The 14,108-nt window shown below is 49.0% G+C and overlaps 1 protein-coding gene across 2 annotated transcripts in view; it reads right to left on the bottom strand.

Moving 5' to 3' along the window:
- wasf1 (WASP family member 1) overlaps positions 1 to 13,878 on the bottom strand; it is a 36,870-nt gene extending 22,992 nt beyond the window's left edge. For both annotated transcript variants that reach the window (XM_061812933.1, XM_061812934.1), the window contains exon 1: positions 13,439 to 13,878. The gene's annotated coding sequence lies outside the window, so the exon portion shown is untranslated. The remainder of the gene's footprint in view (positions 1 to 13,438) is intronic.
- Between the last annotated feature and the right edge of the window lie 230 nt (positions 13,879 to 14,108).

Raw genomic sequence — 14,108 nt, 5'->3', positions numbered from 1 at the left:
CTCTCTCTTGCCTCTGGACATGTCTAAACCTTCCGAGTCTGCCTTTCTCCAAAGTATCCAACTTTGGCCGTCCCTCTAACGATCCAACCTCCGAACGAGAACCTCAACATCTTCATTTCTGCCACTTCCAGTTCTGCTTCCTGTCGTCTCTTCAGCGCCACCATCTCTAATCCGTACATCATGGCCGGCCTCACCGCCGTTTTACAAACTTTGCCCTCCATCCTGGACTCGGAGACTTTTCTGTCACATAGAACACCAGACACCTTCCGCCAACTGTTCCACCCCGCTTGGACCAGTTTCTTCACTTCCGTACCACACTCTCCATTTCTCTGTATTGTTGACTCCAAGTATTTGAAGTCTACTTTAGCAGGATCCAATTTAAAAATATCCCCCTGTAAAGTTAACAAAACTTAAAAACATAAATAGAGGCCCGAATGAGGGCCCGTCCGGGACTTTAGACCGGAACAACCGATTATTCTTCATTGACGTGATTGCCTTCTGTGACCGAACTGATAAAATGTGTTCAACGTAAACAGATAGCAGAGTCGCTGGAAGAGCACGTCGCTATCCGGAATTATTGATAGTCTCGTCAGGTCATTTGAAGCCAGATAAAAAAAAAAAAAAAAAAGTCCTTGAGCAAGATTCTGAACAAGTTGCTCCTGATCCTGCGTCATCATGTTCAAACACTTCAAGTACCTTGACGGTAGAAAAGCGCTTTACACGTTCAAGGCATATTTTGCATTTATCCGCGAGGCCACTCAGCATTGTGCCGCCTCGTGTGTGACGGCTAATGTATAAAAAAAAAAAAAAAAAAAATGGAAATGCGTTCCTGGAGTTTTTACGAGTGCCGTCGGGGAACGTATCGTCTTTGATAGTTTTGTGCCAATTGAGACAAGCGATGGCCGTCTTATTCGCAGTGGCTGAAAGTACACAAAGACGTCGGCGATAATCTGAGCGAGCGACAAAGGATTTCCGATCTCGGCGACAACGGTTTTCTCCGTGACGACGGCTTCGGGCGAACGACACCGACGGTAACGACGTCTCGATTGGCTGGCAGATCTTTGCGCGCGAGGACTGCGCTTTCTTTTGATGTCGACCGTACTCCTGACTCATGCTATGCTAATTCAAATCCGTACCGTTCACTCAATGGGATCATTTTTTTTTTGTCATTTTGATAACTCCCTCGGGGTGACCAAGACACTCCTACTCTGTATTAAAGTACAGATAAAGTTCGCATTCGAAGCCCAACATTTACTGGGTAGTACAAACAATACAGATTTTGGGTATGGTTTATAAAGAAAAAGCAGTTGTCAGGAAAAGAAAAAAAGGTACACAAATTTTAATTGAGTACAGTAACAATATTTGTAATAAAATGACTTCCGAACCACTAACTACAGAAAGCTTTCCTGCCCGTACAGAAGCTTTCTTTTGCGTTCCGCGACTCATCACCATGGTAACAGATCCAGCGTACATAGCCACCTTATCCCGAGAGAGAGGAAAACGCCGAGACGGAGGAACGTCGGACATTCCTCGAAGGATGAAGGGATGACGGGGGGGGGGGCTCATTGCGTCGGGGTCCACATATGGAGCGTTTGAAGCGGGTCAAGTGGATCTTTATTTGGGCAAACCCACACTAGAAGATGGCGCTCTTTCCCGCCCTCTTCGTTTATCCAGACAGGGAGCCGGCGCGCCGCCTCTCGAACCCCAAACACAGCCGCGTTTACGGAAGACGTCAACTTTCTTCCAGAGCGGTTCAAATCCTTTGATGACACCTCGTATGCAGGCCATTCGAGGTGAAGCGCGATTGCGTGGAAAACAAAGTCATCGCGCCGGAGGCCTGAAATTACGCAGGCGGCGTCGGGTCGGGCCCGAGCAAGCTCTCGGTGAAATTTGACTTTTGCCTCACTCGTTTGGGGCATAATTATTCAAATGCCTGCTTCTACTTTCTGTGTTTATTTATGATAGACATGCATACCAAGTATGTTGCTTAGTGAAACTGACTCTACTAGGATTTTCGAACCCCCCCCCACCACAAAAAAATGGCCACAATGAATCCCAAGACCTTTTCAGACCTGGGTTTTTGTGAGTCTATCCGGGGTAGACACGTTTTGAAGACATGGTAGGCATCCAGCTCAGGGGACAGATCCTTCGCCATTGCCGCCCTTCATCATTCAAAAACTAAAATGTCTGCTTTACATCAAAACGGCAGACGTCCAATCCAGTTTTTTCAACCGCGGGTTCTTGAGAACTTTATGACTTGCTCACCAAATTTCACATTAAGTGTCACTTGCTTTGGGGGACGAATTTTCGACCTCGACGAAAAGTAAAATGGCCACTTGAAACCAAACTTCCAGACTTCCATCCGTTTTATTTGCCGCTTATCCTCACGGGAGTCGCAGGGAGTGGCGGAGCCTATCCCAGCTGTCAACGGGCAGGAACTAGTTCCGAGCCAATTGCAGGGCAATGTGGGAGGAAACCGGAGTCCCTGGAGAAAAGCCACGCAGGCGCGTCCGGGATTGAACCCGGGACCTCAGAACTGTGAGGCCAGCGGCTCCGCCGTGCCGCCACTTTCAGACTTCCTGTGTCGTTCCCCCCCACCACCCCCCCAAGCATGAGTCGTTGGGGATTTACGGGTGAATCTTTGTGCGGGCGACGCGTCTACCGGATTTCACGCTGCCAAATTAAACTCGGCTTCGAGGGGCAGAATTTGGGAAGGGGACAAATCAAAATCACATGACGCGACGTCTGTGATTGTGTCCATTGGCCGCGGCATCAATGGTGACCTTTGTACTGCGAGCGAGCCGACGCACAAAGGTCCTCTGAGTATTTTCTTACAAATTGATTTGAGCTCAGTAGACATTTATTAAGCTCGCTTTATCTCAGACACACAACTAAATATTCATAGCGGCCTAACCTCAATGAGTCGAGTGTCTGACGAACAAACAGAAATCAAAGAAGTTGATCTGCTGCGCGCGGAGAAAAGCCGTCGCGATGAATAATGAACGCCTCGCTCTCAATAATAGATGCCCGTACGCGTCGCGCAGTGCCACACTCAGCGCGTTTTGGCCTGCGAGGGGAAAATTTCATTATCGCAACCTCCCTCGCCGGGCGCGCAGATGTGAAAGAGAGCCGTCGGCTCGGGCAGCCGCAATTACTGTCAAAGACAATAAAAGGACGGACGCGAAATAGCGACGGCATCCCAAAGTTCGTCGCGGAGTCTGTTGTCGGCGTGAAAACGCGTCGTTGGACTTCGGCAAGAAAGTCACCGTTGATCTGGCAGAATCTGTAAATAGACGGTTTAGTGGTGGGAGGAGGTACTTCTCGGACTGTCACGTGGCATGACGGCTTCATGAGTGGCTGACAGTTTAGTACGCACGTACCCGGGGCTAAAAAGCGAAGCGTGGAGAGTCTTTATCATCAAAGCGCATGAGTGCAGTCAACGAATGATCGGATCACTGCCGACAGCCTCTCGAATATCCGCTCTCACGCTTCCGTTCGAGAACATTTCCTCTCTTTGTGGTATTACAATGTCGCTGCAGCGGTTCGCGGTCATCCGCTCCTTTATTGACAATCGCCCCATGTTGTTTGCGGTTCAATAAAACCAAAATACGGTACATTGTGTGGAGCCTGTTTCCTGATATGAACATCGGGGGTTGCAATTTTTCCCATAGCGGAGGCCCAAAAAAAAAAAACAAACAAAAAAAAAAAACGGTTGAGCATTCGTACGAGACTTTGGGCGACTCCAGGGGTGCAGGCACATCGATCCATCTCGAACGAGCTTCCGTCGATCACATACGCGCCGGTGTGACGCTCGCGGAACAATCCGCGCTTCAGTGCTAGCTCGCCGGACATCCTAATCACGAGATGACAAGGTAAGAAGCGTGCCGCAGACCGCTGCGCAAAACCCTCCGCGATATCGAGCAGTACATTCGAACCGCCGTAGCCGACGGGATCGCCGCTACCCCCCTCCAGTACCCGAATCCGAAAGATCCGAAAGAGAATCCCGTGAGCTCGACGCTATATCGCTACTCCGTTCGGGCTGGCGTCACAAGCTCAACAACTCATCGGCATCGACAAATAAATTCCCGTGTGTCGCGTCATCTCTTCAACTGTGCTCAAAAACTGACCACCACGCTGACGGTGGAGGCTCACTTTCTGGACCTCGATACCGAATAACAACCGTCGTACTTGGCAACGACAACAAACAACAACGACCACATTTTTCCGAAGCAGCGCTCTGGTAGATGTGCGATAGGAGGTCGACGACTGTAAATTAGTTCACTACATTCGTCAACGGGAATAAAACTGCCACCGGTGGACATATTTGTCAAGTATATTTTTTTCAACAGGTACGGTTGGAAGGTCTCACCGAGCTTGACTGTGAAATTCGGGTTCGGAAAAGATTTGGATTTCTACAGTGGGCAGCGTCGCATCACTTTGGATTTGAGATCAGCACAGTTTTTGAGGAGAAGATAAAGATTAGGTGTTGAATCTCAGCTTTTCAGGTCAATTATTTGGGAGAAAAATGGGAACACGTCGGAAGTCGGACAAGACTCCGCACCTGACGCTCGATATCGGTATTTGCTTGTTATAAAATGCGCAAAAAATGCGACGCCATCAGAGCGTGGGTCTCCAAAGATACGCACAATTCTTGTTAAATCTCAGCCTGTCAGTCAGGACTTCAGCCGGTGGTGTGTCGTGTCACTCCCAAAGTCTTCGTCGCCTCCCCGAGTGAGCCCGCTGAGCTTACCTGAGTCATCGCGCGCTTGTCGCTCGCAATCAAAGATCCACCATTCACGTTGGGGAATAGAAAAATAAACCAATCGGTGCGCTCATAATCCGCATCCTCCTCCTCCATTTTTTTTTTTTTTTTGGTTTTTACCCACGCAGCGCAGAGCCCTTCAGCCTCTCGCTGTTGTTTGTGTCCAAGCTGGGATGTTGGGATCTTTCCAATAGCTTAGTCTAGCACCGTTGCTCTGTGTTTATGTTCACGAGCGGCATGGAGCCTTCCGGAAAAAAAAAAAAAAAAAAAAAGGGTAGCGGGACAAGCAAAGGGGGAGATAATAATGGCAACGTGTTGTGGACTGAGACTAGCGTGCAACTGTGAACAAACACACACGGAGTGTAAAACCAGGATTGATTGGTAGTTTTATGGCATCGCGGTTTTAACGCAGGAACCCGCCGCCAAGACTCCAGCAAGGGGAGGGTCACCACCGCCGAGGCAGACCCCCCCCCCCCCCCGCTGCTCGTTTGTTGTACAACTCAACGTGACTCGCTCTCCATTTGCAACCGCTCCATTCGGTCTGCGGGTTCTTCGCGCGGCCCGCGTCGGGAGCCGCTCGGGCCAAGGGGGTGTCCAAAACTGCCGCCTGGGCGACGTTTGCAGCCCTTTCGTATTTTAGCGGCCCCCGGCACCGTAATTAACAACTGACATGTCGTTGGTCTGCATTGTGCTACTTACTTTCCACGCTGTGACGCGAGGCAGAAGAAATACGAAATAAATATCCATCCATTTTCTTTTGCCGCTTATCCTCACGAGGGTCGCGGGGAGTGCCGGAGCCTATCCCGGCTGAGGCGGGATACACCCTGAACCGGTCGCCGGCCAATCGCGGGGCACATGGAGACAAACAGTCGCACTCACAATCACACCTTGGGGCAATTTAGAGTGTCCAATTGATGTTGCGTGTTTTTGGGATGTGAGAGGAAACCGGAGTGCCAGGAGAAAAACCCCACGTAGGCACGCGGAGAACATGCAAACTCCACACAGGCGGGGCCGGAATCGAACCCGGGTCCTCAACACATTTAAACATACTAAAACACCCTTAAATGGACTTTAAAAAGAAATTGTATTGATACTGTACACTCTAAATTGCCCGTAGGTGTGATTGCGACTGCTTGTCTCCGTGTGCCCCGTGATTGGCCGGCGACCAGTTCAGGGTGTACCCCGCCTCCTGCCCGTTGACAGCCGGGATAGGCTCCGGCACTCCTGCAACCGTTGTGAGGATAAGCGGCTAAGAAAATGGATGGTTATATTCTTACAAATACATTATCTTTTAGGGGTGTTTTAGTATGTTGAAATGTGTTGAAACGGGATGGGTAAGACTAAAAATATGTATTTCATTGCTTTCCAATTTTTTGATACAACATTGCAGATATTTATCTTTGCTTCAAGAGCAATGAGGACTTCTTGGCTTCCCAAAATACAATCCCCAACATACACCACCTCCCGTCTGCAATTGAGTACATCTCATAGGCCACTAAATTACTAAAAAAAATAAAATTAATTGCCTTTTCTGGATGAGTTTACAGGTAATAATAATAATAGGTAGACACTCACAAAAAACATGTAGCATCCCATAATCCAAGCACCGACGCACGTTGTCGACTACGTTTTTACCCACACTTTTGCCGCTCGAACGTACTTGGCGCCGAGCTCAAAAGAAAGCGTCATCAGCGGCAAGCGGCCATGTCGAAAAGAATGAGACGTTCGCGGCGGCGGCGGCCGAACGGCTTCCCTCTGACCTCAGAGGAAGACACGAGACACGCGACTTCCAGAAAGTCGACGTGAGCGCCGCGGCACACGTTCCAGACCGGCACTTTGCGAGTCCTGCATAACGGCGGCGGCTTCATGCGCGCGGACGCACAACAAGCCGTAGGCATGCGTCTATAAATAAAATGCGTTACGTAAGGGCCACTTGTGTCCTGCCTCTTTTGCCGCTTTTCTTCCAAATTCACTTTGCTTCGTGGATTAGCTTGTTTTTCTCCTACGTTGTCATACATTCAACCTCGCCACCGGGACAAAAACTGAAATTCCTCACAGTGCACCGTCCTCGTCGTGCTTCAGATTTGGCAACAATTTGACTCAATTTCGAGTTTGTTTTTGAGGGAGGGCAGGAAACGACCCTAAAATGGTCGCTACGAAACAAGATGGCGTGCTTCCCGCGGACTAGCATGCAGCGTTTCTTGAGACGTATTTTTTGCGGGTCGACTCATTATTGACACACCGGCCAAGCTGCTCACTTAAACTACAGCGGAACCCCTGCGTTGTAGTTTGTCACCCTCCAAAGCGGTTTTTTCCATCGGAAAGAGTGTAAATGAGTTTAATGCGTTCTCAATCTCCAACTAGTAAATTCCTATATATGTAAAAACGTGTACATCCTGCATGTAAACAACAAAAAAAATGCATACAATTTAAGCAACTTATATGTGTGTATATCAGGTGGCACGGTGGGTCAGCTGGAAAGCGTTGGCCTCACAGTTCTGAGATCCCGGGTTCAATTCCTGACCCGCCTGTGTGGAGTTTGCATGTTCTCCCCGTTCCTGCGTGGATTTTCTCCTGGCACTCCGGTTTCCTCCCACATCCCCAAAGACATGCAACATTAATTGGACACTCTAAATTGCCCCAAGGTGTGATTCCGACTGCGGCTGTTTGCCTCGTGTGCCCTGCGATTGGCTGGAAACCAGTTCAGGGTCTACCCTGCCTCCTGCCTGTTGACAGCTCAGAAGGGCACCAGCACTCCCTGTTCCCCTTGTGAGGCTAAGCGGCTAAGAAAACAGATGGATGGATATGTGTATCGAAACACGATCTTAGGTTTTGTTCTCATCCTTCATCGAAGTCACGCCTCATTTTTCGGAGCCACACACTGCGGCCGTCATTTGTCCCGATGCGGTGACAGCACTCGAGCGCTGAGCTCACACATTGAATTGATTCCTAAAAGTGACGGTAGGGGGGGGGGGGGGGGGGGGGGGGAAGGCTGTCCAGACGATGATTTCACTCATCACGACAAACAAAAGCCAATCTCGGAGTCTTGTCGCACAGCGGGCCTCGCGTCGCTCCATAGCCGGATCCTTGCGGCTATTATCGGAGGCGCGTCTTCATTTAAAGCAACAGTTCTTACATACCCCGTGCTGCAAACTGATTATTTCATGCAGAAATGTTCCAGCGGTGCCATAAGGGAAGTAATCGAGAATTTATCTGGACTACAGATTTCAATGTGACAGGTAAAATACACACCTCAACCCAACGAATAGCTATTCCGCACACGTGTAACAATATCGACAGGAACAAATGCGCAATCTTTCGCTTGATTTTCGACAACAGCGGTACTCGACTTGATGAGTTCCGAGTCCACAATGTGCTCTACCGACTACATTTCCCAGTAGTGAGTGTGAGGCGTCGTGCAATCGGTTGACACGGGCCCTGAAAAGACAACCACGCACTGTGCAGCGAGCTTGTGTTGTGTGTGTAGAAGCTGACCTGAAAATGGATAAAATCCCTTCCCCTCTCTCCCGAGTGCAATTTCACTCATTTTCATTGGAATCCACGAGCATACAATTGGTCCCTACTTTGTGGATTTCGTTCACTGCGTGAGGATTTGTAGGACGTAACCTAGGCGATAAACGAGGCGGGGAAACATGATTTTGCATGCACTTTTTACACACGCCGGCGATAATTAGATGCGTGACGCCCTGGCAAATAAATGCCACCTATCCTGTTTTCGCAGGCCGGCAGGATCGCTTATTCAAAAGCAGCCAACGCAGCCCGAGGGCAGCCGACGTCATGTTTTTAAGGTTGTCGACTTTCAAATAATCGGCGCAGGGGAAATCGCTACGATATGAAATGCATCTTGCCAATATAAATATAAGCCTTCACGAGACTCATCTGTTCGTGTTGGGAACAATGGCTGTTCTGGAAAATCCTGGATCCAGTTCCAAACAAAGCGACAGGTGTCGAAATACAATGCAAATAACAATCCAAAGAAGAACCGGAGGAGCGGCCCGGGTGGGTTTTCATTGTGAACTGCGTTCTGGCTTTCCAGAGAATAATCCGGGTCACTCGCCGGGTACGGCGTCGCTTCGTTTTGCAGGACTCCGGAGCAAACCGGCCGGCTGTAAACACGAGAACGTTTTGACACCGGACACGTTTGCGTTCCGTCCAGTGCCAGTATAATCGGGAAAAATGGATCGCTATTTTGGAAAGAAGCCTTAGGTCACCCGCGACTACATTTCAGGGCTAATGGACCCCCTTCCAAAAAAATGCAGCAAGACGGGAAAAACAGGGAAAATGAGGGCGTCGGGCCGCTCGATAAAGCCCCGTTTCGTCATCACGGCCGAACGGGAAACCCGACAGGTTCGACTGGGCAACGCGACGAACGACCGCAGTTGGCTGGCAACCGGTCCAGGGTGCACTCTGCCTGCCGCTTGCTCAGTCGCTGGCAGTACATTCTAACCTCGCCCTCGCCCTCGCCTCCATGAGCAAAAGCATTTTGGAAGATGGACGCAGGGGTGTTTGGTACCACTTTTATCGACCGGTACCAGTTGGAATACTCACTCGTTTTGACTCCCTGATACCAATATCACCACTACCAATGTCGGTGGTATCGGCAACCTACCAGAAACCTTGAAATTGGGCCAGTATCGGTCGGATACGTGGTACCAAGAGCTCAGATAGACGCATTGCCATTTTTGATTAGAGCTATTTTTTTTTTTTTTTTTTTTTTTTTTACAAAAATTGAACAGACTTGTAAAACTCCAGTGGGCGGCACGGTGGATCAGCTGGTGAAGCGTTGGCCTCACAACTCCGAGGACCCGGGTTCGATTCCCCGCCTGCGTGGGTTTTCCCCGGGCACGTCCCCAAAAACATGCAACATTACTCGAACACTCTAAATTGCCCCTAGGTGAGATTGTTGAGTGCGACTGTTTGCCTCTATAGGCCCTGCGATTGGCTGGCGACCAGTTCAGGGTGTACCCTGCCTCTTGGATATAAAACTCCATTCAACAAATTTTTGACATCATTTGTCAGATTTATTTGAACTCGTGTCAAGGCTACTCCTTAATTCAGACTGCAAACTTTTTTCCAAAAGTCTGTTGTTGGGCCGATCATTTTTACTCGGTTTTATGGTTGACTAAATTCTCACCCACAACCGATGCACAAACTCGCAGGGAACCCACGGACAGTGAGCCGCAAAGGACGAGTAGCAGTGAAACAGGAGTTACGCGAGGGCGACCCGTCCGAATCGGGGCCCGGCGGGTCCAGCGGAGAGTTAGGCACAGAAGCCGCATTATTGTGGCGCCAGCCGTGGGCCGGGGGCCAAGAGCGGGAACAATAGTTCTTGTGTGAGTGTGTCGCAGCCCCTGGAGCATCCCAACAGCTGAGAGATCGGAGCTGGCCCGCCGTCCCAATGGCACCTAAAGGACCGGGTTCCATTCCGAGCTCGTCCCTTTTGTCTCGTCGGGCCACCTTTTGCGCGCCGGCGCATTCTTTTACTTGCATACAGTACACTCCCATCTCCACGTCTAGTGACAAACGACAAAACCTTTTTTTTTTTTTTTTTTTGTGCGGCTCTAAAAGAGACTGGCATCGGATCAGAGCTGTGTCAACAAAGATGAGAGGTCGAAAAAGGCCTCAGCAGGAGGCCTGCCAAGGCTCTTCTCTCGCGAAATTCTGGTCCGACACCAGTTTTACAACAAGCAACAAAAAGGAAAGATTTAATACATTTGCTGTAACGGGAGCCCTTCACAATAAGACCCATCTCGGGGTAATGGGAAGCCGCGCCCGCCAAGGTGTCTCGCTTATTTCCAATCGACTCAATTTTCTCTACGTCAACGAAGAGGAGATGTTGGAAATGACAGCGAGGTGTTCAGTTCTGGTTTGGCGGTTTTCCCCTCATCTGGGATCCTGTTGTCATATATTAAGCCACGGGTGTCAAACTCAAGGCCCGGGGGAGGGGCAGATCTGGCCCGCCACATGATTTATCCAAATCTAGAGAGTCAATTTCCTTGATTCTTGCAAAAAAAAAATCTGTCCTCACGAGGGTCGCGGGGGAGCGCTGGAGCCCATCCCAGCGGTCAACGGCCAGGAGGCGGGGTACACCCTGAACTGGTCGCCAGCCAATCGCAGGGCACATGGAGACGGATAACAGTCAGAGACACAAACACACCTTGGAGCAATTTAGAGTGTCCAATTTTATGCTGGGATGTGGGAGGAAACCGGAGTGCCCACCTGGAGGAAAACCCACCCAGGCACGGGGAGAACATGCAAACTCCACACAGGTGAGCCGGGATTTGAACCCGGGACTCCAGAACTGTGAAGCCGAGGCTTTACCAGCTGATCCACTGTGCCGCCCATTTCAAATTGTCTTATACCATAAATGATAAAGTTGAGATATAACAAACATTTTTGCGTTACTAAATGTGAACAGTTGAAAAACGCATCACCCTTGATTTCTGATTACAAAACTAGTTCATAAATATGCTGAGATGATTACATATTTTTGTTCCACAATGATAACGGCCCTCCGAGGGAAACCGAAACAACGATGTGGCCCGCGAGAAAAACGAGTTTGACACCCCTGGATTAAGCAGTACGTGCTTGGACTCACCTGTAGCAAAAAAAAAAAAAAAAAAAACATATTTTAAGTGTCGGACTGTTGATATTAGCCCGCTTTGAAATTTGACTCACGACAGATACGTATGCCAAACATATAATACATTTTAAAAACAGTTCTGCAGCTGTCTTCTTCTTCTTCATTTTGGGCAATTTTCGCTTCCTGAATATATATATATATATATATATATATATATAATTTTTTTTTTTGCTACTGCGTAACGAGACTCAGACTGGCAGTATTACGTGCAGAAAGGCACAAAGGGATGCACCCAGATTTTCAAAATAAAAGCTGTTCGGTCTCTCTGAGTGGCCCCGGCGAGCCCGTAATGCCGCTGCAATCGCTGTTGTGAAAACCAACCCTATAGGCGAGTCGCGTGACGGCTGCCGGCGGGCGATAACGGGAACAGCTGCAAAGGGGTCGTCCGGACTCCCCTTGGCACGTGGCTACTTTCCCCAAAGCACGTCGAACTTTAAAAGTAGGACGCGTCGCTCGGTATTGTTTGAAAGTCTTCACTCGCCCCTTGACGACTTCAAGCGCTGTGATCCAATCACACAAGGTCAGAGGTCAAATTTTAGCCTAAATTCGGGAAATTGTTCCGTGAAATTGCACCACTTTGTTCCGCTGCATTTCTTTTGGCCGCACTGCTTCCTGTTTCTCGACTTCTGGTCAGTACGGATCATTTCGTCCAATTGTTGCTCTTTAAATAAAAAGACAAATATCAGTGAGCGAGGTTGCCGCACTACATTTTTTGGCCCGGTTTCTCATTAAAATATCACGAATGCGCGCGAAATTGTCCCGATCACAGCGTGCACGGCATCGTTCGTCTTTGCTACGAGCTGAGTTTGAATGTAAACAAACAAACGGCAGTTTTGTTAAACAGTCGATAATTGATCCGTCGCCGTGCATCACGCGCGCGGGACGATTGGTTCAATTCTCCTGTTTCGTCACGATCTCCCTCTTCCTTCGCTCCATTTTTGCGCCTCACCTAAAATTCCACGGGAAAAGTCAGTTATGAGCAATATTTTGCACAAGCAAAACGCTGCAATTGTGCTAAACGGCGGAAAGCGTAAATAAGTGTGAGTTTGTGGGAAGGCACAGGTGAGCTGGAGCCTATCCCGGCTGAGTTTGGGGCGAGAGGACGGACGTACCGTGGACCGGTCGCCAGCAAACACCTCCAGACTTCAAACGTGACGCAAACGCCGCGCAACAGGGAGGCCCGGGGGGCTGAGATTTGCACTCGGAACCTCAGAACCGCGAGGCCGCCGCCGCAACCGCTTCCGCCTCTGCTACCATTTTTTTTTTTTTTTCAAAAATCCGTGACTTTTTAAATTGGACTGCTTTTGAACTTTCCCGTGATGAGCCGCGACCATTCCGAGATGCACTTGGTGTACTTTTTCCCACCCCCTCGTGAGGGTAATCTCCTCACCGTCTTTAAGCAGATTTGGACACTAAATACTGTTTACAGCACCCACTGTTGCGCTCGCACTTGCTAGTGCAAAGAAAAAAGGTTTCATATTTCACCAAGCATGTCTTTTTTCTCTCTCTCTCTCTCTCTCTCTCTCTCTCTTTCCACTGTGCTCCGAGCAGCCTCCCCATCCCCCATTATCCAGCGACTGCAGCCTTGCTGATCGAGACCCCATCCATCCTCTGAAATCACGTCTCCTGGAAGCCCCCCCCCCCCAAAAAAAAAAAAAAAATCCTGCCAGGCACGTGTTATATTTTTCCAGCTCTTTGCGGTAAATATTTGTTCTCCCACGAATGTGATGTCGCGCGTGGGGGGGCAAAGATATCAAAGAGGCTGCTTGCCCAGATGTGGGGCAAGCTGCAGTGCAATTAGTTGACATCAGCACCGAATTTAACTTGCAATCAGTGTTGTGTCTAATTTAAAAAAAAAAAAATGTACTTTCAGTCGGATAAATGCACCGACGTGGGAGAGTCGGCACTAAAGTTACGACGTCTGCTTTATCCTGCAAGCTCGAGAAACAGCTTTAAATGTGACACGCGAGTGTAAAGGCACAAAACATGTTGCATGCACTTTGGACACATACCTGCTGAGTTCGATGAAATCCCTCCTTTTCCTTTTTTTTTTTTTATCTTATATTTTTTGATTTTTATTTCCGATCCATCCTCACTTGCTTGTCGAGCATGCCGCCGCCGTGTGCAAGCATTTAAATCCCAGGTTCGTGTCCATGGCCGTGCCTCGTATCAAATGTGCTCCTCCGTGTAAGAAGAGGAGGAGGAGGAGGAGGAGGAGGAGCCGGCCACTTTTCTCCCAAAGTGGATTCATGCGGCGTCGAGATGAGCGAAATAGTCCCCTTCCCGTCCTCCGAAAGCCGCCATTAACAAGCGTCACATCTGATTTTCCCAACGCGATCCGTCCGTTCACACGCGCGTGACGATCGTTCACGTCGGGGAACGGCGTGTGAAAAAAATTAAAAATAGGAACTCGCCGGTGAGAGTCCCCATCCAAAGTGGCCGCGATGGTACGGGCCACTCTATTGTTATGGCTGTGCAACCGCTCCCGTGCGGGAGCTGGATAAACCTGCGCAAACCATAAAAAAAAAAAAAACATCAATCCCTGTCTTAAAATGTTACAAAATGCGTTCATTATTTTTAGCATACAATATTTGACTCGTTGTAATTAATTGTCACATTCACTAGACCAAAATGTGTAATATATTTTATTTTATTGGGTATTTATAGTCCATTTAAAATCAT

The sequence above is a fragment of the Syngnathoides biaculeatus genome, chromosome 23, assembly GCF_019802595.1.
Source record: "Syngnathoides biaculeatus isolate LvHL_M chromosome 23, ASM1980259v1, whole genome shotgun sequence".
Lineage (NCBI taxonomy): Eukaryota > Metazoa > Chordata > Actinopteri > Syngnathiformes > Syngnathidae > Syngnathoides > Syngnathoides biaculeatus.
The sequence above is the reverse complement of the archived record's forward strand: the minus strand, read 5'-3'. Positions and strand labels throughout refer to the sequence as shown.